General features: G+C 38.9%; 1 long non-coding RNA gene across 1 annotated transcript; it reads left to right on the top strand.

Moving 5' to 3' along the window:
- The first annotated feature begins 10,814 nt into the window (after positions 1-10,814).
- Positions 10,815-12,030, top strand: LOC111607844. The gene is made up of 3 exons (XR_002752447.1): positions 10,815-10,906; positions 11,158-11,271; positions 11,656-12,030. It is a non-coding gene; the product is annotated as an uncharacterized LOC111607844 (long non-coding RNA).
- The last annotated feature ends 9,649 nt before the right edge of the window (positions 12,031-21,679 follow it).

Here is a 21,679-nt window from a genome sequence, read left to right as displayed (position 1 = left end):
TTCTTTATTTTCATGACTATTATTAAAGGAAGAATAATTTAAAATTAACTTTGGAAAAAACGTTTGGCTCTCTCTTCCTTAAACTCCCGGGTCGTCTCAGCGGGCGGCGTGCAGCCAGAGTGAAACAACAACAAGGAAACAACAGCACTACGCGTTGACGTCACAGATCACAGAGTTTAATCCCATACAAAGCAACGCATGAATCAATCAACCAAGCTGCAGAGGTACAGAGATATGCATTATTTACCTTATACAGACAAAGACAGACAAGACAGACCAACAAAACAAAGACGAACAAAAAGCAAAGACGCGTCTTTGGAGAGAGCCGATGGAAAAAAGCAAAAATAGTGGCAACTCTCTGAATTTTTAGTGCTGACACGAAATCTTATACTAAGGGGGTGTTTTTTCTGTTTAATATATGCACTCAAGGCGTTCATCTAGTTGACCAACTGGAAACTCCCTTAGACACTCAGAGAAACTTAGGAACTCCCCCTAATTTACGGCAAAGATCAAAAGGCCATCTGGTCTCTGGTAAAACAAAAGGGCGAACCGCTGCGTCCTGACCCCCTGTGGTCCCACGGCCATCCCGGGCACAGAAAAAACCTGAGATAAATCTCATAGATACCTGTGAAATCTAAAGTCTGTTCCCCCAAGCTCCAGTGCTTCTGCCCTGCAGGAAATGCTAATTTTATGGCTTCGTGTGGTCTGGCCGCACAGCGGGGAGGCCCCTGCCTGTCTGAATGCCTGCTCATCTGGCCCAATCCCGAATGCTCAACACAAACCTGTTCAAAATAAAGAAATTTGTTCAAAATATGACTGTTGAATATACCTTTTACACATGCCGTAAGATTAACTGTATTAAGCACCAAAAATAAACATTTTTCCTCAACACTATTTATAAGGCAAGAAATCCTACTTATTAACCTGACAGGGGTCACCTATGAAGTGAAAACCATTTCAGGTGACTACCTCTTGAAGCTCATCAAGAAAATGCAGAGTGTGTGCAAAGCAGTAATCACAGCAAAAGGTTGCTACTTTGAAGAAAGAAGAATATAAGGGGTATTTTCAGTTGTTTTACACTTTTTTGTTTAGTGCATATTTCCACATGTGTTATTCATAGTTTTGATGCCTTCAGTGTGATTCTACAATGTCAATAGTCATGAAAATAAAGGAAACTCATTGAATTAAAAGGTGTGTCCAAACTTTTGGTCTGTACTGTATATGGTCTAAAAGTGATCTAAGCTTAGATTTAAAACTTATAAGATGATAAGTTTCTCTTTAAAACAAAATGACATTGTAACTGATGCTGTTATTTGTAAAATTATATTAACCAGTTCAACTCCACCTATGTAATAGCTTAATGAATAAATAAAAAATAATTACTTTTAAAATTCATTATAAATTAATTTTCATACATTGATGGTTCTTGATTTTAGAAAGTATGGTTGATTATTATTGTCTTCAGTAATTTAGTGTTTCTGTTGTCTTAGTTATATTTTTCTCTTTTCTGCTGCAGCTGTTTTCTATTATAGATCACCATGTTTCTAATGCTGGAACTAATTTAACCTCCACACATAGATATATTATTAGTGTCTTAGAAAGTAAGTAGAACATTTGCCTTTCCTGTGAAAATGTCGTGTTAGTGCTGAATGTGACTGCTGAAAATTGTAGAAACATTTGAGTTCAACTGCAGAACACTTGCTGAAATGAAATGAATAGAAGCAGCAGGAAAAAGTTAAACAGTGCAAACCTGTCAGCTAAACTGAATAACTTAAAATTACATCCAACATCCCTCCTTAAAACTTTAAATATGGCATAGTAATGCTTGCAAAGGTAAAATATAAGGTCATATATTGAATAATTTCAGTATTAAAGAGAGTAATAGCATTTAACCCATCTAGTGCAGAAGAAAGAAACTACAGTATTATTAAAATACCGGTAGAAAATTCAAATAGATAAAACCGTTAAAAGTCATTTACACTCGACCACCAGCACCGCACAATTAAATGAACAAGCCGGTGCTGATCGGCTCTCAATAAGCCACAGGATGGGCGGAACCAGCGGTAACTCCGAACAAAGCAGCAGCGATCATTGTGGATATACGGAAACTATAGGAAAGGTTCTGATCTGGTGGAGGGAAGAAACTGTGAAACATGTTGCGGGATGTAGGAGATACGAATGAGAAGACAATATTAACTTTGGATTTGTGGAAAACTGGAATACTAATATTGTATTTGTTTTATTTAGATAAAGTGGTAGAAAAGATTTTACGTCTTTCAAAGAGAACTGGCACTGTATGAGAAATCTTTAGATGTGATGATCGTAAGATCCACAAGGTGGCGGTAATGCAATGACATGAATGAACGACAGTCATAAAATCCAAAAGAAGAAGAAGAAGAAGAAGAAGACAAAGAAAATGGCGCATGGTCTGTTTGGTTGAATGTTCGACTGTTTCCCTAAACGAGTTTATCAACGAGCCGTTAACTGCTGCTGAAGAAACATTCACAGAGTTTAAAGAAATCATCGTCAAGTCGGAGGAAGAGATGGATGATCATCGCAGACTGCTGGATTTCTCCCGGAGGCCCCAGATAATCTTACACCGAATAGGTAGGAACCAGCAGCGTTTGGATGCAGGTTAAGGTCTAAATGTCTGCACCTTTCTGTATGAGGATCATTTTAGTAAATGTTCTTTTCCCGTATAAATGTTTTGTTAACCGGTAAATGAACGCAGGAATCACAATTACGCTGTGAAAATGGCTTATTGATGTAGAAATAAAATGACCTTTTATGGCTTTTCCTCCTTTAACTAATGAAACTTACTTTTGAAAACAGGAGAAATGTGAACAATGCAGCGCAAGGTTAGTAAAGCAAACAGCATGAAACAATAATAGTGTGTTAGTAGCTGTAAAATGTAATAATTTGTAATTAATAAATTGTAGTGGCGATTGTTTGTCAAACCAAACATCCTATAAAAGTTCAGTCAACAAGCCACTGCTGCACTGAGGTGATGCTTCGTACGAAGGTAAAAGAAGTTCAATGTCCAAAAAACTTGAAAATTGCTTTTATAGTTTATTTTTTCAGTTTGACAAGCAAATAACAAAGATCAAACTTTACATTAGTGATGTGTTGAGTAATGAAGCGGGTAAGACAGAGAACTCACCTAAACCTGAGCAGTTAAAGTTTTTATTTTTTAGTAATAAATCGTTGTCCCTGGTGACATAGCGAGTAACAAGCCAATCACAACCCTCTTTTCTATTTGTTTCTAGTTTTCTTTTGGATCCAGCCATTGTTTCATACAACCAGATTAATCAGAATTTATGTATCAGAATCACAAACATTTTAAACTTGTTTATTCATTGTAAAGCTTCATGTTGTTTTCACGTTGCCTATTTGGGGCCTGCCCATAGCAATGCATAGGGATGCAATCTCTATGCATTGCATGGCAGGCACCTATTGTTCTACACCTCAAAATAACTGCTGCTTAGACTCAAAATAGACAGAATTTTGTCTGCCTCTCTGAGCTGCTCTTTAGAACCACAGTGATGGCAGAATGTCAGAACTACAGACATGGTGAAACAACTGCTATAAACTCATTGCATCTCTGAATAGTGATGCCCCACACTCTGTAAATAAACCCCAAAAATTTAAAGAGAATTAAAATCAAATTTTAACACAAATAAAAGTAATGATAGTTCCAAGTTAAGTAATATCTTGAAATAATAAAATTTACTAGTAAATATTAACAACATTGGCAACTGTTACTAATTTTATAATAAATAAAAAATATTTAATATCTGTACATTTGAGAATTCTCCAATTGTCAGCTGGATTTGTCGACTGATCTGTCTCTCTGTCTACGCTCTTAAATTTTTCGGTGTGGGTTTTTTCATTTTTTTCATTTCTGTCGTAAACGATGAACGATTTCTCCCATTTACTTCATTGGGCTCTTTGCACCTGCTGCGCTGACGTCACAACCGCATGCGCAAATGCGGCTCTTTTTTTCCCGCTTCGAGTTACCATGACAGCTAGAAAAGACAAAGTCTTATTTCAGAAGCAAATAAAACAATACTATGAACATTGCTGTCTTCCTAATATAAAGGGCTTTTAAGTTTTCATGGATTTCCAAGCTGTCCTGAATTAAGAAGACGGTGGCTTGTGAATATTCGTCGCTACCAGTTAAAGCTAACGCCGCACAGTAAAGTTTACAGCCTTCACTTCACTCCGGATCAACTTCTTCAGCCTAAAGAAGAAGGTAAAGGAGCTTCCTGTGTTATTTCCATGGAATCACTTCTGTACTCAGCCTGAAAAAGTTTATGGGAACGAGAGAGCAGACCAGAGCCAGACAGCCGAGCTACTGATCCGCCTGAACACACTGCTGTAAACACAGTCCTGCTTCACAAGAAGCATGCAAAACTAATAAAGCGAAATAACACAGAGACCTTAAGGAACACGGCCATATTTTTCTAAAAGCAACAACTTTAAACCTGAACAGTCAGCTGAACTAGAACTCCGACACCAGAGCTGCTCTACTGTTAAGCTATGGGCTTGTTGTTCCTCAGGCTTCAGAAGCAAAAAGCCTGAACCGTAAAATCCCCGTTACTTGGTCTCTGACACTAACGACAATAAACGTACATAATATACTTGAAAACAAAGTAAAAACATTGTCCGTTAATGAATGATGAAAAATGTTTAGATACTTAAATAGCACATTTTTACAAGAAAAATGTCTAGCATAAGCTAAAGCTAATGTTAGCCACAAAGTTTAAAGAAAGTAAAACTCACCTTCGTATCTGTGCATAACGAGGCGAACATCTTAAAACCTTTATCCAGCTTACTAGTCGGGGCTTCGGATCGATGTACATCATTAATTGTTACCTTGGACAAGCCCTGCAAACACCCAGTGGAAAGAGCCTTTTTCAATAGATCGGAAACGATTTAGCCACTTTTCCCCTAACGCGGAAGCTGAGGTGCAAAGAGCCCATAAAATAACGATTGCTTTTTTCCTCTGTTTTCTTGTCCAGATTGCCTGCAGTGTAACATTTATTACCATGAGAGGAGATCCACTCTGGACCAGGAGGAGTTGGAACCTCTGCAGGTGAAACAAGAACAGGAAGAGCCAGAAGATCATCAGATAAAAGAAGAGCAGGAGGATCTAAAACACCAGCAGATAAAAGTGGAAGAGAAAGAAGTTTACTGCAGTCAGGGTGAAGAACAGATTGAATTAAAACAGGAGACTGATACCTGCATGGTGGTTCCTGTTGATGAGCAAACAGACCACACTGAATCAGAACCAAACAGGAACCAAGACATCTTCCAGGAAGCTGCTGAAGCTGAGAACCAAAATCAGGAAAGAAGAAAACCTTTCTCATGTGTCATCTGTAAAAAGCGTTTGACTTTCAAATCTGTTTTTGATGCTCACATGAGAACTCATACGGGTGAAAAGCTGTTTTCATGTGTGAACTGTGGAAAAAGTTTTAGTCATAAACCGACTTTAACTCAGCACATGATGATTCACACAGGTGAAAAGCCGTTTTCATGTGTGACCTGTGGAAAAAGTTTTATTCGAAAACAGGATTTAACTAAGCACATGATGATTCACACTGGTGAAAAGCCGTTTTCATGTGTGACCTGTGGGAAAAGTTTTATTGGAAAAAAGGATTTAACTAAGCACATTAGGATTCACACTGGTGAAAAGCCGTTTTCATGTGTGAATTGTGGAAAATGTTTTATTCAAAAATCTAATTTAACTACGCATATGATGACTCACACTGGTGAAAAGCCGTTTTCATGTGTGAACTGTGGAAAAAGTTTTGGTGAAAAACGGAATTTAACTCGGCACATGATGACTCACACAGGTGAAAAGCCGTTTTCATGCGTGACCTGTGGAAAAAGTTTTAGTCAAAAACAGGTTTTAACTCTGCACATGATGATTCACACTGGTGAAAAGCCGTTTTCATGTGTGACCTGTGGAAAAAGTTTTATTCGAAAACAGGTTTTAACTCAGCACATTAGGATTCACACTGGTGAAAAGCCGTTTTCATGTGTGACCTGTTTAAAACGTTTTAGTCATAAAAAAAGTTTAACTAAGCACATGACGCGTCACACAGTTGAAAATCTGTAGAAGTATGTTCCATGAATGTCCTATGTTGTATTTGTTAAATGTGATCGTTTTGATCTTCACATTTGGATACTTAGAGATGTTCAACCATGACACATTTTCCTTCATTGATGTTTTATATTTCTGGTATATTCTGTATCAAAAAACAATAATGATAAACTGTACGTTATTGTATTAACATACTGTTTATGTCAAACTGTATGTTGTGTGTGTACAACGTGAAGAGCAGAGGGCTCAGCACACAGCCCTGAGGAGTGCCAGTACTGATGCTGATAGATGAAGAGGCTTGGGGGCCCACTGACTATTTCATGCATTAACAGAGTTTGACCGGACATGGACTCCCTTCCAGAACATTCTCACATGATTGGACTTGAGGGATTGATTTGTATTATTCTGTACCATAGAGAGTTAGTGGGGTTTATTTTTGTAGTTTTTTAAATCAACAATAGAATGTATATAATGGTTGAGTGTTTTAAAAAAAATCTACAAAACAGTATTTGTGTTAATTTTGTGTTTAATGTAAAATGAGATTGAATCTGATTTCATTTCTTTCAAATTATGTTAACCAGTTTTACTCTACCTAATTAAAATCTATTCAAATAAAAAAAAAATCATTTGTACTTTAAAGAAATGCAAAATTCACCGCAAACTAATTTTCATGCATTGATTGCACAAAGTACATGTAATTATTTTTAATATTTTGCTTTTTTCTCTTGTTTTAGCTGTAATATTTTAATCTGTTCTGCTGCAGCATTTAGATTACTGTATTTTAATGTTGAAACTATTTTTATGTTTATATGTATTTTAGAAAGAAATAAACGTGTAACATTTCATTTAACATTAAAAGTTTTGAGTTTTTCTTTAGTGTATGTTGTGCCTGATCCTTGAACCCAGTAGATCACAGGTGTCAAACTCCAGTCCTCGAGGGCCGCTGTCCTGCAGTTTTTAGATGTGCCTCATGTACAAAACACTGGAATGAAATGGCTTAATTGCCTCCTCTTTGTGTAGATCAGTTCTCCAGAGCCTTAATGACCTAATTATTCTGTTCAGGTGTGGTGCAGCAGAGGCACATCTAAAAGTTGCAGGACTGCGGCCCTCGAGGACTGGAGTTTGACACCCCTGCAGTAGATGGTGGTACTACAGCTATACTGGTTGTAGCCACTGTGGTTCCTGTAACTGATGGGTTGCCGGTTCAAACTTCCCACATCCATCTCAGTTGTTGAGTCCTTGAGCAAGGCACCAAACCTGCCTTGCCTGCTGTTAGTCAGAAGTCCGATGGCGCCCATTGTGTAGCAGCTTCTGTCAGTCTGCCCTAGGGCAGCTTGGCTACAATGTAGCTTACCACCATCAGCATGTAAAGCACTTTGGCATCCTCTGCACTAGATAAATCGCTATACATACATTTACCATTGACTAAACACTTGCATTTTGTCTTTTTGTTGTGTTTTGTATTAAACTTGTCCTGTCTGACAGTGTGCCACTCAGCATTGTCGAGTACCAAGGTTAAGCCCTAAAGACTTGCATAAGTGGACCATTATGGCTTCCCCCTGATATAATTACATGAAACTTTATTAGAAACTGCTTTGGGGTTATTTTATTAAATTGTAATGAGACGGAGAAGAAAGCGGGAGAGAAAAGAAAGGTGAGAAAAAAGTTTTATAGGGGCCCCCTCCTCTCACCCAACTTGATATAAAGGTGATCACAGAGACGAGGGAGCCAGAGACCAAACCTGACAGACAGACCAGGCACACAGAGACAAGATCACATGTTCCTATTCTCATGTGTACACCCAGACATTCAAACCCATGTAGACAATGTCAAAATAAACAAAACAAAAATGGACGCCATACACCCACTTGCATTTCTCATACACAGAGATTCAACAACCAACCAGAACCAGGACCACCAGGTTAGGAATCATTCAAACCAAACCCCTATCCCAAGTCACAAACACAGCCTGCCAACCTAAGGATCCACCTAGTCCCAATGAAGAAGATCCAGCAGACATACAGGGCACTGCGTTAACTTATAGAACCCCAACCCAAGAAATGGACCGACCAGCCAGCTCAGCGCAATATCCAGAACAAGAATACAACCCACAGCCCTGAATCCCAGCCCAGCACCAGGCTGTGGCCACAGATAGGCTAGCAAAGCAATAAATCACAGCCCATACCAACACCAAGACAGACAGACAGCAAACGATACCAGACCCAAAAAAAGGGGCCAATCAAAATGCAAACACCAGCCAACACAAGCACTTTCACCACTTCATACACAAATAAGCCAAAAACACAAGCCTCTCAACTTGCCGACTACACCACCAGTAGGAAGGATGCTACAGAAAAGCCAACGCACCAACTGTGAAAAAGGAAGCAGCCCCTCACAGGTCCATAAACATCCCAGCCGCCAAGTGATAAGTAAAAAAGCCAATCCTAACCTGGTACAACCTGGTTTTCATGCATTGATTTTTCTTGATTGTAGAAAATATGGTTGAATATTTTCTTCAATAATTTGTTGTGTCTTTTGTCTTAGTTATATTTTTCTCTGTTCTGCTGCAGCTGTTTTCTATTATAGATTACCATGTGTAACAGTGTTTAGGTTTAAGTTGTAGAATCCCACTTGCTTTATATGGATCAGTGCAATGGGGAAATAGCGCCCCCTCTCTGTGTGGCTGGTTAAATGTTGCTGGCTCCTGCACTCAGTGCCAGTCTGTGAAAGCTGCACGAGAGGTGAGTTGCGTTTTTCAGCACACAGTAGAAACGTGTTAGCAACATAATTTTTATTAACTTGGACAAATAGTGTGAAATTTATTAATTACTAGATGTGTGCCTAGCACCAATTTTTGTACTTTTAGTTTAGTTAAAATTATCAAACACTTCATGTACTAAGCTAAAGGCTAACTTAACGCTCTGTTGTAGTGTGCTGAATGAAGCGGAGCCGTTGCACTGATCTGAACTCCCCATATGTTCACATTCAGGAAATAAACTTGATAAACCAGAAACTTCTCTTCTTCATTAAAAATCTACACAACGCAGAGTCGAGGGGTTACTGGGGCCGGCCTGGTACAGTGGAGTGAAGCAGAACCCGGTTACACATGTTTCTAATGCTGGAACTAATTTAACCTCCACACATAGATATATTATTAGTGTCTTAGAAAGTTAGTAGAACATTTGCCTTTCCTGTGAAAATGTCGTGTTAGTACGGAGCCCCTAGGGGACATGGAGAGAGAAAAAAAAGGAAAGAAATCCCGACTTATTATCTCGAGATCCCGACTTATTATCTCGAGATCCCGACTTATTATCTCGAGATCCCGCGACATTTCTGAAAAATCGCGAGTTACTTTTTTTGGGGGGAAAGGCATGTTTTTATGCGGTAAACGTGGGGGAGTGTGTCTACATTGATTATGGAGGACGACTTATATCATTTTCTGCGGTCCAGAGATGTCCCAGAGGAGGATATCATGCACATGCAAAGAGACAAGGTAAATATAATCGCATAAAACATTGTTTGATAAATATCCGCTCAGTGAAAAACTACGTTTGATAGCCTTAGCTAAGAACCGCTTTGTATTTTATCAAGAAAAACTTGTTTTATCTGTTAAAGTTTGACCACACATTCTACAATTTGTCTTCAAAAAAGGGGGTTACTATGGCAACGGCACAACAAATTATGCGACCCATAACTAGCAGCGATAGTGCTACACAAGAAGTCTTCGCATGGCTTTCTGAAATACAACTATTACTATATATATATATATATATATATATATATATATATATATATATATATATATATATAAAGATGTGGATGTCTTTATTCTAATTATTTTTTTATTTTTTATGTCTCCAGGTGGACAAGGCTGTGCTGTCTATAATGACAGACGAACAGATGACCAATTACATCACTTCATATGGTGACAGAATAGCAGTTCTGTCTTTTTGTCAGCAAAGTATACTTATTGCAGAAAGAGATACTCTTCTCCAGAACTTAAGAGATAAAATTGGAGCACGGAAAATGAGATCTAGGACCAAAAGAGCTGTTTGTAGCACATCTGGTTTGTTCCAAATGCAAGGGGTGGAGATGGCAAGAGGAAGAAGTAAGGTAGCAGGGAGGACTTCGAGAAAAATTCAAATTGGGTGGCTTCATTTTCACATTGATGAATTCCAACAAGTGAGAACAAGAAATGGTGGAGGAACGAGGCATGCAACAGTGGATAAAAGTACAACTGTTTCTCAAATTCTTGAAATGGGAAAGGAGCTTTTTTTTCCAGATGGGACCTCCACCAAAGGGGTAATTGAAGACTTTCTTTTTGAAGTTTGTGACTTCAAAAAAAATCTGATTTCTTTAGATGAAACAGTCGGAAATCTTTATGAAAAAACCAAGCTGAAGCTTCTACGGTTTTACATGTGCACAAAGAAAGAAGAAACAGTTCAGTATTCATCTGAAGAAGATTGTCAAAGTCCTGAACAACCAAATGACATGGATTCAACCCCAACAGCTAGAAAAGGATCTTTTGGTGAAATGGAGGATTGTGATGATCAAACTTTGAATCACCTAGACTCTTCCTACAACCATTCTGGAGTTGTTGATTTTACAGATCCACCTCATTCTGGATCCACACCTCGGCAGCCCCAGCCCTTCAGCTCTGAAAATTCTGGATCTGTTCCACACATGGATGAGGGAGACACGGTTGTATGGAATCCTGAAGAGGACCTAATTGGATTGGATGATGACAGTGACATAGTCGTTGTAACACTAAATTATGACAACACTGAAGAAGTTGTACAGGTAAGATCAGAAACGCTTTGGCGTGATACGATTTAGATACTTATAGAAGTGATATGTGACATTTGAATTGAGGTAAAATAGTAACATATTATTTGGTAGAATTTACATAGTTTTTTTGTGATGTATTTTTAATCAACTGTGAAATAAATATCTATCTTAAGGCAAAGGTATGAATAGTTTAACACTTGTGTTGTGTGCTGTAATCAAACATAACTTTATATATTACAATACTGTACAACTTTGTCATTCAGGACGATCTCAGCAGTCCCTTTGGACACGGTTCCCCGATACTGTTGCCTTCAGCCAGGAGTCTCTTCTCATCACAAATGCAAACCAGTAATATGGAGGCAGGACAAACTGGCCAGGTGAAATGGACACAGTCAATACAACCCAGAGCTCATTTTCTCCTCTGTAATGAACAACTCAGTACCACCTTTTTTTTAAAGGTCATGCAATTATTACATCTTTTGAATTGAATACATATTTTTTTATTGAATTGAATATATATTTTTCATTTAATTGAATTGGTATTTTCTATTTAATTAAAAAAATCATATGAAAGTATTAAAGTATGGATTAAGCAGAAGGGTTAGTGTTCCACCAGATCTTCCAAAGTTCTACAAATTAGCTTGGTAATCATAACATAGTAATGAAGAGAATATTAACAAACAAATGTCCAATCTGTTTGTAGAAATCTTATATTTGTATCTGTGTTGTTAATAATGGTTATTGCTTTATCTTTTACCCAGGACTCTGGCTTGATTCCACCCGAAGATTCTCACCCAAGTTCAAGCGGTCTACTGCCCCAATCTGTTTCAGCTGGTAACTCAGAAAATCTAGCAAACCATCTACATGTGTCAATTCGCAGGATCAAGGTTGTGGAAGATCTTTTGGCTGTGTTTATGGAAAACAACCTTTTGAATCAGACTTTAAAAATGGAGTTTGTGAATGAAAGAGCAATCGATGATGCTGGGGTATCAAGGGAGGTTTACACTGCATTTTGGGAGCAGTTTTTGGAACAGTGTGAGGGTGAAACAGAGCGAGTTCCCAGGTTGAGGTCTGACTTTTGTGAGTCTGAATGGCAAGCCATTGGACACATTTGGGTCAAAGGATTTCTAGACCATGGAGTCATTCCAGTGAGGCTATCGAAAGCTTTCATTTTAGCTTGTGTCCATGGAATTGAATCAGTGGATGATGATGTATTGATCCCATCATTTCTCAACTACCTCCCTCTAGTAGAGAGATCAGCTGTTGAGAAGGCTCTACAGGGCACCATGGATCAAGGTGATGAAGAGGACTTGCTAGACCTCTTCACAAGGATGGGGTCCCACTTCCTGCCTCCCAATGAGAACATTCAGCAGGCCATTGAAACCATGGCTCACAAGGCAATTCTTCAAGAGCCAAAGTATATATTGGATTGCTTCTCCACATCCATGGCATGTGTACAAGTGGAACTTGCTGACAAGAAAAGTCTGTTGTCTTTGTATGAAAAAAAGAAGGCCTCAGGTAAAAGACTGTTACAGCTGTTTGAATCAGCAAATGTGACGCTGTCCCAGAGAGAACAGACAACCTTTAACCACCTTCAACGTTTGGAAAAAAATGCTGATGAAGACAAAGCCGAAAAAATACTGCGTTTCTGCACCGGCTCTTCTGTAATCTGTGTTGACAAAATTCTCATTTGTTTCAACACTGAAACCGGGCTTAATAGAAGGCCTGTTGCTCGCACCTGTGGAGCTACCCTAGAACTTCCTTGCACTTATAGTTCTTACCCAGACTTTCACACAGAGTTCGACAACATCCTCTCCAGTAATTACTTTGAAATGGACATAATTTGAAGTTGATGGGAGGTATTTACAGCACCTTTTTGTTTTGGTTGGAAATTTTGAATGCAGTTTTTTTTTTTCTAAATTTCATATTTAAATATTTAATGCATTCAGTCATATAGCAATTGATTTTATGTTTTCATGGTTTGGCTGTATGTTTTTGTTACTTTACATTTCAATTGTATTTATTTTCAAAGATACCTTGTGAATAATACAAATTAATGTAAAAATTACTTTTCCGCAAGATTTTAAGATCTTGTTTTAAGTAAATAATTCCTTAATATTGATCAAAAAGTACTGTTTATATTGGAAGATTATTTAACTTATAACAAGATATTTTTCCTATAAGTTAATTTATCTGCCAATAGAGCAAGTACTTTCTCATCAATATTAAAGAATTACTTACTTAAAACTCTATATGTTGCTGAAAAGTTACTTTTAAGTTAATTTGTCTTATTTTAAGTGTAATAGGATATTTTCACTAGAAACTAGACCAGAATTACTTGTTAAGATTTTGTTTTTCAATGTATGAAGAAGTGCTCCTTTGATTTTATCATATTCTAACCCCTTTTTTTGTAATTAAACAGAAATGTGTTCTCATTTTCTTTCAAGATGCTGTACTACAAGACCGATCTGTTGATGTAGCCTCTGTGCAATGTTGCTTTAAGCAGAGTTTGTTCTTTCAGTAAGGTTTACTGTTTAAGCTTTTAGATGTTTTTACAGATTTTTTAAAAAGTTCATAATTGTGTTTACAACCCTTATTAACTTCAGAGGCAAGAAATATGCATTTTGCTTTGTATCATGTTGATTGTTTCAAATACTTTTCCTTTCTTTATAGAATTTCAAATTTTAAAAAGTTAATTAATGCAACATTTATTTTAAAAATAGAATGGCAGGACAGAGTTTATCACTTAAAAGAAGCATTTTGTTTTGATCACAGAATTACATTTTCAGATAAATATTATTTATACTAAATACCCTTATTTTCCTTTTATGTTTATCTTTGTTTGACAAGTAAATATTTGCTTTCACAGAGTTTATTTTGATCTGAAACAGATATTGCATATTTACAAAATGGTTAGAAGCAGTTGAATAAACTGGCAGTTCATGAAACTCAAATGAACAATACATTTCTTCATTGTCCCTTCTAGAGAACATAATGAAATACTTTTGAAAGAAAAGAAACACAGTTTGTTTACATCTGCATGCCATTCTAAGTGGGCTTGTAAAGGTGCTGAAAAATGTTCTTGCTTGCAGTCAGCACATTTTAAAGTGATGCAATGATTGCCTCTCTTAGATGCATATACAAGTTCAAAGCCTGGTAAGCGTCTGTGGGTAAGGTCAGATGGGACTCTGCCATAAGGATGTTGCAGAGGTCAAAGACATCTGGATCACATGGTTTGGTCAGTCGAGAAATGCACTCATTTTTGCATACTTCAACATGTTCCTCTTCAACAAGGCAAAGAAAGTCTCTTGTCCTGTAGAGCTCAAGTAATGCATACATCACATTGGGTCGACCACTGGGGACATTTCTGTTGTTTGATGGCCTGATGGAGTGTGCATTCCAAACCTGGGCAGTATCATCCAGCTCATCCTGTCACAAAGAACACATGAATATGAGAATCATACACACTCATCTGTCTTAAAATTAGTAAATTATAAGAGTCATAAATAGGGATAGGAATTCCTAAAAACTTTGCAATACCAATTTCATTATGATTATTAATTATTGATTTTATTTTCATCAATTCTCAATGAGTTTGAGAATAAAGTCCTTAATTTAAAATTTGCACCATGTTGTATTCAATTCAAACAAAACTGAAGGTGGCTTAAAAAAGAAGAATCCTGCAGTTAGATTACAATTTTAACATGAAATTCAACTTTTTGCACATCAACAATGTTTGCGAACACAATTTTGCATGTTTCACATCTCAGGAAAAATCTTTCAAGACTTACAGTGTCTCCAGCTAAGGTTAAACACATTATTATATGTGTATTGTTATTTAAACATCTGAGAAAGCTAAGCAACTTCAAGTATGCAAGATCAAATCATGGTCATACTGATTTATTTAGTCCACTGCTTAAACTAGTGGACTTAACACATAGCATTTATGTGTTAATGAAAATGATGTCTTGCTTACAGCTAAGGAAAATATAACATTTTAGATTAGAATATTACATCACACCAATAAAAACACTAAACTCCTGCTTTAAGGTTATTTTAAAGTGCTTTTAATTTGACAATACTCATCCCAAATTCTAATTTATTGAATATGACTGTACATATAACTGAGATTGAGACTATTCATACAGTACAGAGCTGATATTAAAACAATAACCTTGATATGGAAGCATCTAAACTTGCCTGGCAGAAGAGCTAGAGTCCATTCCTCCCCCAGGAACCCTCAGACCTCCCTGAGGATCACGGCTAAGCAACATGTCAAACACTTTACATTCAATAGTCATTTGCATGATGTGTGTTAATTTTTTGGGACGTTGGAAGGATTTGTTCCCTTTATTGTGATTCAAGCTTTGTTTGGGTCCTAGTCTTTTTTTGTAGAATATAACCACACTTTGGAACCCATAATGTGTCCTCGGTCCAAAGTAGACTGATCTCGCTATTCTGTTGAGTTCTCCAGAGTTCTGGTATGACTTTATTATTTGATCTGAATGTCAAATGAACTACGTTGGGACTATTTGTTTGGAAACACAGCGGATGCGTGTGCGAGCTGCGCAGCATCCGCTGTGTTTAAAAACAAGTAATCCCTCTAGGATCTCAGTTTGCTATTATTATCCAAACATAAATAAATTATTAAGATTAACTCACCTGTATGATCCCCATGCAGCAAAACTGAAGAAGGTTTTTGTCTAAAAATCCACCATCAAAGTAACCGTTGTCTCTGATGTCTCCAAAAAGGGACAACCAGAACTCCACACACTGGTTACGAAGGAAACGCCACCAATATTCAATTCTTTGATTAGCTGAACTTGCTCCTTCCAGGTAACTGTCAAGGGTCTCGTTTGGTTCCGTTGGTACAAGGAAACGCTGGAAACTTCTCACATGGCCATTTTCGGTTCCAAGATCACCACGTACAACTCTAGGGCAGCCATTTAAACGCTGCACCGCTTCGATGTAATACCCCCCGATCACCTTTGGATTACTACTTGTTGTGTAAGCATTAAGCCAGATTATTTTTCTTGAAAACCCATCAATACTTGCGTTGATGCATATTCCATATGGTTTAAGTTTGTCGTAGGAGTCCATGTGCCAGATGAAGTTTGGTCCCTTTGAAAAGTAATTTCTCCGTCTGAGACGTCTTGCCTGCCTCAGTGCCACCCCTTGGGGATCCAATTCCTTCAACACAAAGCGCACATCTTCTTTTCTCACACGAAGTCCATGCTCTCTGCATTTAGCGTACATCCATCGGTAACCGTGAAGCTGTCCAGAGGACTGTAGCTGGTTATTAATGAATTCTACCAAAACTGCCAAGTCGGAAAAGGACTTGCGCCGAATGAGTCCCCGCGCTCTGAAAACTCTCTTCAGATGTCTCTCACTAATACTAAATCCATGTCTGCTGTCAAGCACTGATTTAATGTGTTTATACTCAAGCCCAAGCTCGAAATAAAAATCTATATATCTACCCCATGGGTGGGTGTCCTCCATCACTGTGATTAGGTCGTTATGTACTGATAGAGAGACTCTATAGGCACCCTTCTGTCAAATTTTAATCGGAGTTTGATGGATGATTGATTGATGACTAATAGCTTTTGATTTCCGGTCACAGGATGCCCCTCCCCCACCTTTCCCACCCCTCCCCCACCTTTCCCACCCCTCCCCCCAGACAGATCCGTTTTTCCCACGCCTTCAGACCTGTATGAGTTGTAAGAATAATACAAGTAAAGTATAAACCCCTCCCCCACCTTTCCCACCCCTCCCCCCAGACAGATCCGTTTTTCCCACGCCTTCAGACCTGTATGAGTTGTAAGAATAATACAAGTAAAGTATAAACCCCTCCCCCACCTTTCCCACCCATCCCCCCACACAGATCTGTTTTTCCCACGCCTTCTGACCTCTATGGATTTGAATTAGCCAATAGAAACAGACAAGGGGTTCGGCCTTTACTGTTTCTGCTATAAGTAATGTTGGGAAAAATCAAGCACTCTACTTGTAAGAGTTGTTCAAGAACTTTACAATGAATGGAACTAAACGAGTTCATCCTGCTGTTGAGAAAAATGGACCTACCTCCTCTGCATCAATTGATACGGATTCGAAGTTACCTAGCCCTAAGACATTCGCTAAAATGATGAAGTCAACACCGAAAAGAAACAAATACTTGCTTGCTGAACAAGAAGAAGAAGAACGTGCTGTTGTATATGAGATCCCGATAGCTGTGAAACCGGATATATGCCCTGTGCTGGATAAACCTGCAAGCTCACCTTCATCGCCTGATGCATCTACCTCAAACACTGCGGATAAAAGAGAAATACCGACAGGCGGAACGTCTCTTCTATGTGAGACCCCGATATCCATCTATGACAACTCCAGGTTTGGAGCGGATGCCCCAAAGAAATCGACATTTTATCTGTGTCGTGTGCAGAGCCCGGTATTTGGATCCCTCAAGGCAGACTGGTCTTTAAAACCTCATGGTCTATGGGGGTCATGGGGTTATGTTTTCCGTTACGAGATCGGAGAGCTTTTCCTGTACCAGCTGGACAAGGATGAGGAGCTTTCACCGATATCAAATACATGCAGCCTCACCTATAATGACTGGGCAGTGCTAAGGCTCGCAATTCCTCGCGCCAATGAAGATATGGAATTGGCCTTAGAGCAAAATACAAGAGAAGATGAGGCCGGCCCTCGATCTGCAAAGAAAACCAGAAGACAGTGTTTCCCGACTGATACTGAAATTGGAAAGGGACAAATTCTTTTCAGCGCAGTGTGGAAAACGAAAACTACAGAATCAGGGCGCTGGTCCTTAAGGGCGAGCAGACGGAGGGGCGAGAGCCTGAATTCCCCAGACCTGTTTGTGCTGGAGGCTTTCAATGTGGACTGTGGTGTATTCAGAACCATGCTGGCTCTCCCATTTGAGGCCTGGTCTGAGAAAATGACGGAAGTCGGGGATCGGATTTCAGAACTGTTCCGAAAATCTCGCTGCTGGCTCGATATTTTAGCAGTGAAGAAAACTCTGACATTTCCTGTCCTACCATCCTCTTCTGGCCCGACCCTCTTCTGAGGACCCGCCCTCCCTCTACCTTATATAATGAGACCGCCGCGAGGACTTCTGACACCAGACCTTTAGAATGGGAGAAGTAAGGAGCTATGGACTATGGGGGTCAAACTGGGGCGAGCCCAGTTATTCTACAGAGAGCCTCTTCACTCCTCCGTCTCCTGGAAGCTACAACATGGGTCCATATTACCCGCCTTCTCCTGTTTTATACTCTTCCTCATCAGCATCATCTCCAGCACTCTCTCCTACAAAATTTCTGATACCGAGTACTCTAGCTGAAGAGGGTATCCCTCCGACAGCAGCAGCAGCAGCAGCAGCAGCAGAGGACTCTGAGGAACCTTCTACCACCTACCCCCAACCTCCAGCACCGGCAGCAGAGGATTCTGGAGAGCCTGCAACCGACTTCTCCGAACCTCCACCTTCTCCAATTCATCAAGAAGATGAAATTGATGGATGGATACCGAGCACGCTGATTGGTGGTGTAAAAACAGCCTTACTGCATCTATTCAGTTTAATTTGTGCCAAGTATGTCAAGGAAACCTGCTACGGCTGCAAAACAGATCACCCAAGCCAGCGACAGCATCAGTGCCTGGAAATACCGGAGGAGGAATATTACCAACTCCACTTTCATCGCATCACACAGCGACTCCTCACTCCACGATTCATTCCTGCTGTCCAGAAACTGCTGAAGCAGCGCCACATACAGGTTGAGGATGCAAAAGTGAAGATGATTGCAGAAACGGTTTTACACGAACTGAAATCGGCATTCGGAATCCAGACTGCAATTAACGACATGTATCAAAGCATGTCCACTGATGAAAAACTCAACCAGCTTCGTTCTGTTTCAGAGTGTTACACTCAGAATGAAAAGTAATCTCTCTTCTGTTCTGACTTGTATTTTTCTAGTTCTATAGATTTAGTTTAAGTATTATCCTTTTCTTCATCTTATTTAGCATGTTTAAGTATTTTATTCATTATCCTTTACTTGTGTTTTATGACTGATTGACTAGCATTAAATATATCTTTATACACATATTATCGGTAAAACATTTAATTGTAATTTCTAGTAAATAATTGTACTGTTTGTGATTTCTTACTATTAAAGCAAGAATAAATCCTTTGTACTACGATCTGGTTTTGTCATTATTTATCATCCGCTCACCAAAGCAGCTGACAGAAGGATGGCTGGGAAAAGGTTAATGAAAACGGTATATTACACTCCGTCACATCCCGGTAGTTTAGGAGGAATAGAGAGACTGAAAAGAGGTTTGGAGGATGAAACGGGAAAGAAGATTAAGGTGGAAAAAGTACAAGGTTTTTTATCGGAACAAGACACTTATACTTTGCATAAACCTGCACGCATAAATTTCCCAAGAAACAGAGTTTTTGTCACGAGGCCTTTAAAACAGTTTCAAGCAGACCTTTGTGACATGCAAGCTTTGGCTGAGGAAAATGATGGTTATAATTACTTATTAACAGTCATTGACATATTTTCTAAAAGAGCATACGTACGAATTTTAAAGAGGAAGACTGCAGATGAAGTGGTAAAAGCCTTTGCATCCATTTTCAAAGATAGTCAGACTCCTAAAAAATTGCAAACAGATGCGGGTAAAGAATTTTTTAACAAAAAATTTAAAGCTTTAATGAAAAAGCACGGCATTGAGCATTTTGCCACAGCAAGCGAAACAAAAGCCTCAGTGATTGAAAGGTTTAATCGTACGTTAAAAACAAGAATGTGGAGATATTTCACCGCTAATAATACCCGTCGTTACGTCGATGTTGTGCAAGACTTGGTGAAAAGCTACAATCACAGCTACCATGCAAGTATTAAAACTACCCCTATGGAAGTGAATTCAAAAAATGCCTTTCAAATCTTTCAGAACCTGTATGGTACGTCCTCGAGCACACGTCGCAAGAATGCCAAACCTAAGCTTAAACCCGGGGATCTGGTTCGATTATCTAAATTACGCGGTGTTTTTGATAAAAAATATGAGCAGAGTTTTACGGATGAAGTGTTTACAGTGGCCGATACCATACTTCGATCCCCTCCTGTGTATAAACTGAAAGATCTTGATAACGAACCTATTCAAGGTTCTTTTTACGAGGAGGAGCTTCAGAAAGTGAAACTGTGTAAAGATAAAATGTACCAAGTGGAAAAGATATTAAACCGACGCACCGTAAGGGGGGTTAAACAGGTTTTTGTGCAGTGGAAAAATTGGCCTCAGAAATTTAACAGCTGGATCAGACTGGCTGACCTTCAAGATGTATAAAAGACACCTGCAGTAAATCTTACACCTGACACAACATCATGGAGCGCTCGGTAGAGGATGAAGGGTTCTACGTTACCTTACCCTCAAACGCGGGTTTAAATGTTTTTAAGGATAATACCATTTCAAGTTTTCGTGTGAATTTAGCACAGCATATTAATTTAGAAGGTTCCTGGCAAGTTGCCTTGACAGAGATTTCTTATCCTCACACCTGGTATAATGTCCCGGAAGAATCAGCTTACTTTGAATGGAGGGATAGAAAAGTGAAAAAGGTGTTTCGGGAAAGTATTACTCACGGATACTACAAAAACGCAACACATCTGGTTGGAGAAATCGAAACTGCCCTTAGAGCAATAAAATCTGACATTTACTTTGAACCGATTTACACGTTTGTAAATAAAGTATTCTTTCAAGTAGGAGGACAATATCAAATACGTTTTCATGCTCCGATTGCTTACATGCTCGGCATGGAACCTGGAAAATGGTTAACTTTTGATAGAAAAGCTTCTCAACCAATGGACATGCAAGCAGGATTTTACATGATTTATTGTTACAGCGACGTGGTCGAACAGCAAATAGTGGGGGATAGTTATGCTCCTTTGCTGCGTACGGTTAAAGTGGACGGTAAATTCGGTGATATGATCACTCAAACCTTTAATCCCCCCGATTATCTTCCTGTGGCGCGGAAACATATCGAATCTATTCAAATAGAACTGAAATCAGACCAGAATGTTCCGATAGATTTCACCTATGGAAAGGCAATCGTGAAATTGCATTTTCGACCTGTGAGGTCACGAGGAAGCCTGAGATAATAACTGTATGAACTTTGATGAGAAACATTCGTATAAAATACAGCTGATGATAAGGTGATCATTCATACGGGCTCACCCTCGCAGCGTGAAAGAGAGTATTTACCTTAAGAGAAGAACTGTATAAATCCGGGGTAACATGAGTCAAATAAATCTGAGAGATGATCCTCACCGGTTTGTACATTATTACCATAACCAGGTAGGGGGCGCGTTACCTGGTTTCTATGGGGCGCCAGTGATGTACGGCAGAGGTATAGGGGCGGTATTCTCAAGATTATTCAGATTTGTGTCGCCCCTAGTCAAATCAGGTTTCGCCCTGGCTAAACCTCACTTAAAAAGAGCAGCCGCTAATATTGCCACGGATGTTCTAGGCAAAGCTATGAATAAAATATCTGGTTCTAAAGAGGGTCAAGAAGGGTCAGGAATTATGGTTCTGTCAAGAAGAGCAAGGACGCGCCCACCGGGAGAGCGTGCGCATAACTTACAAATACGTAGAGCACTGAAGCGAAAGAAATCAAACGGGAGAAGGAAGGCTAAAGCGAGGAACTCTGTTCCTAGCAAAGATATATTTCAATAAAACATGGCTCTTTTGCATCACAAATCATCGGAATGCACTTTAGCCGAGTTAGATTTATTTTCAGCCCCT

Source organism: Xiphophorus maculatus, unplaced genomic scaffold, assembly GCF_002775205.1.
Source record: "Xiphophorus maculatus strain JP 163 A unplaced genomic scaffold, X_maculatus-5.0-male Unplaced_Scaffold_BN000161F, whole genome shotgun sequence".
Classification (NCBI taxonomy): domain Eukaryota; kingdom Metazoa; phylum Chordata; class Actinopteri; order Cyprinodontiformes; family Poeciliidae; genus Xiphophorus; species Xiphophorus maculatus.
This window is presented reverse-complemented; position numbering and strand designations above follow the sequence as displayed.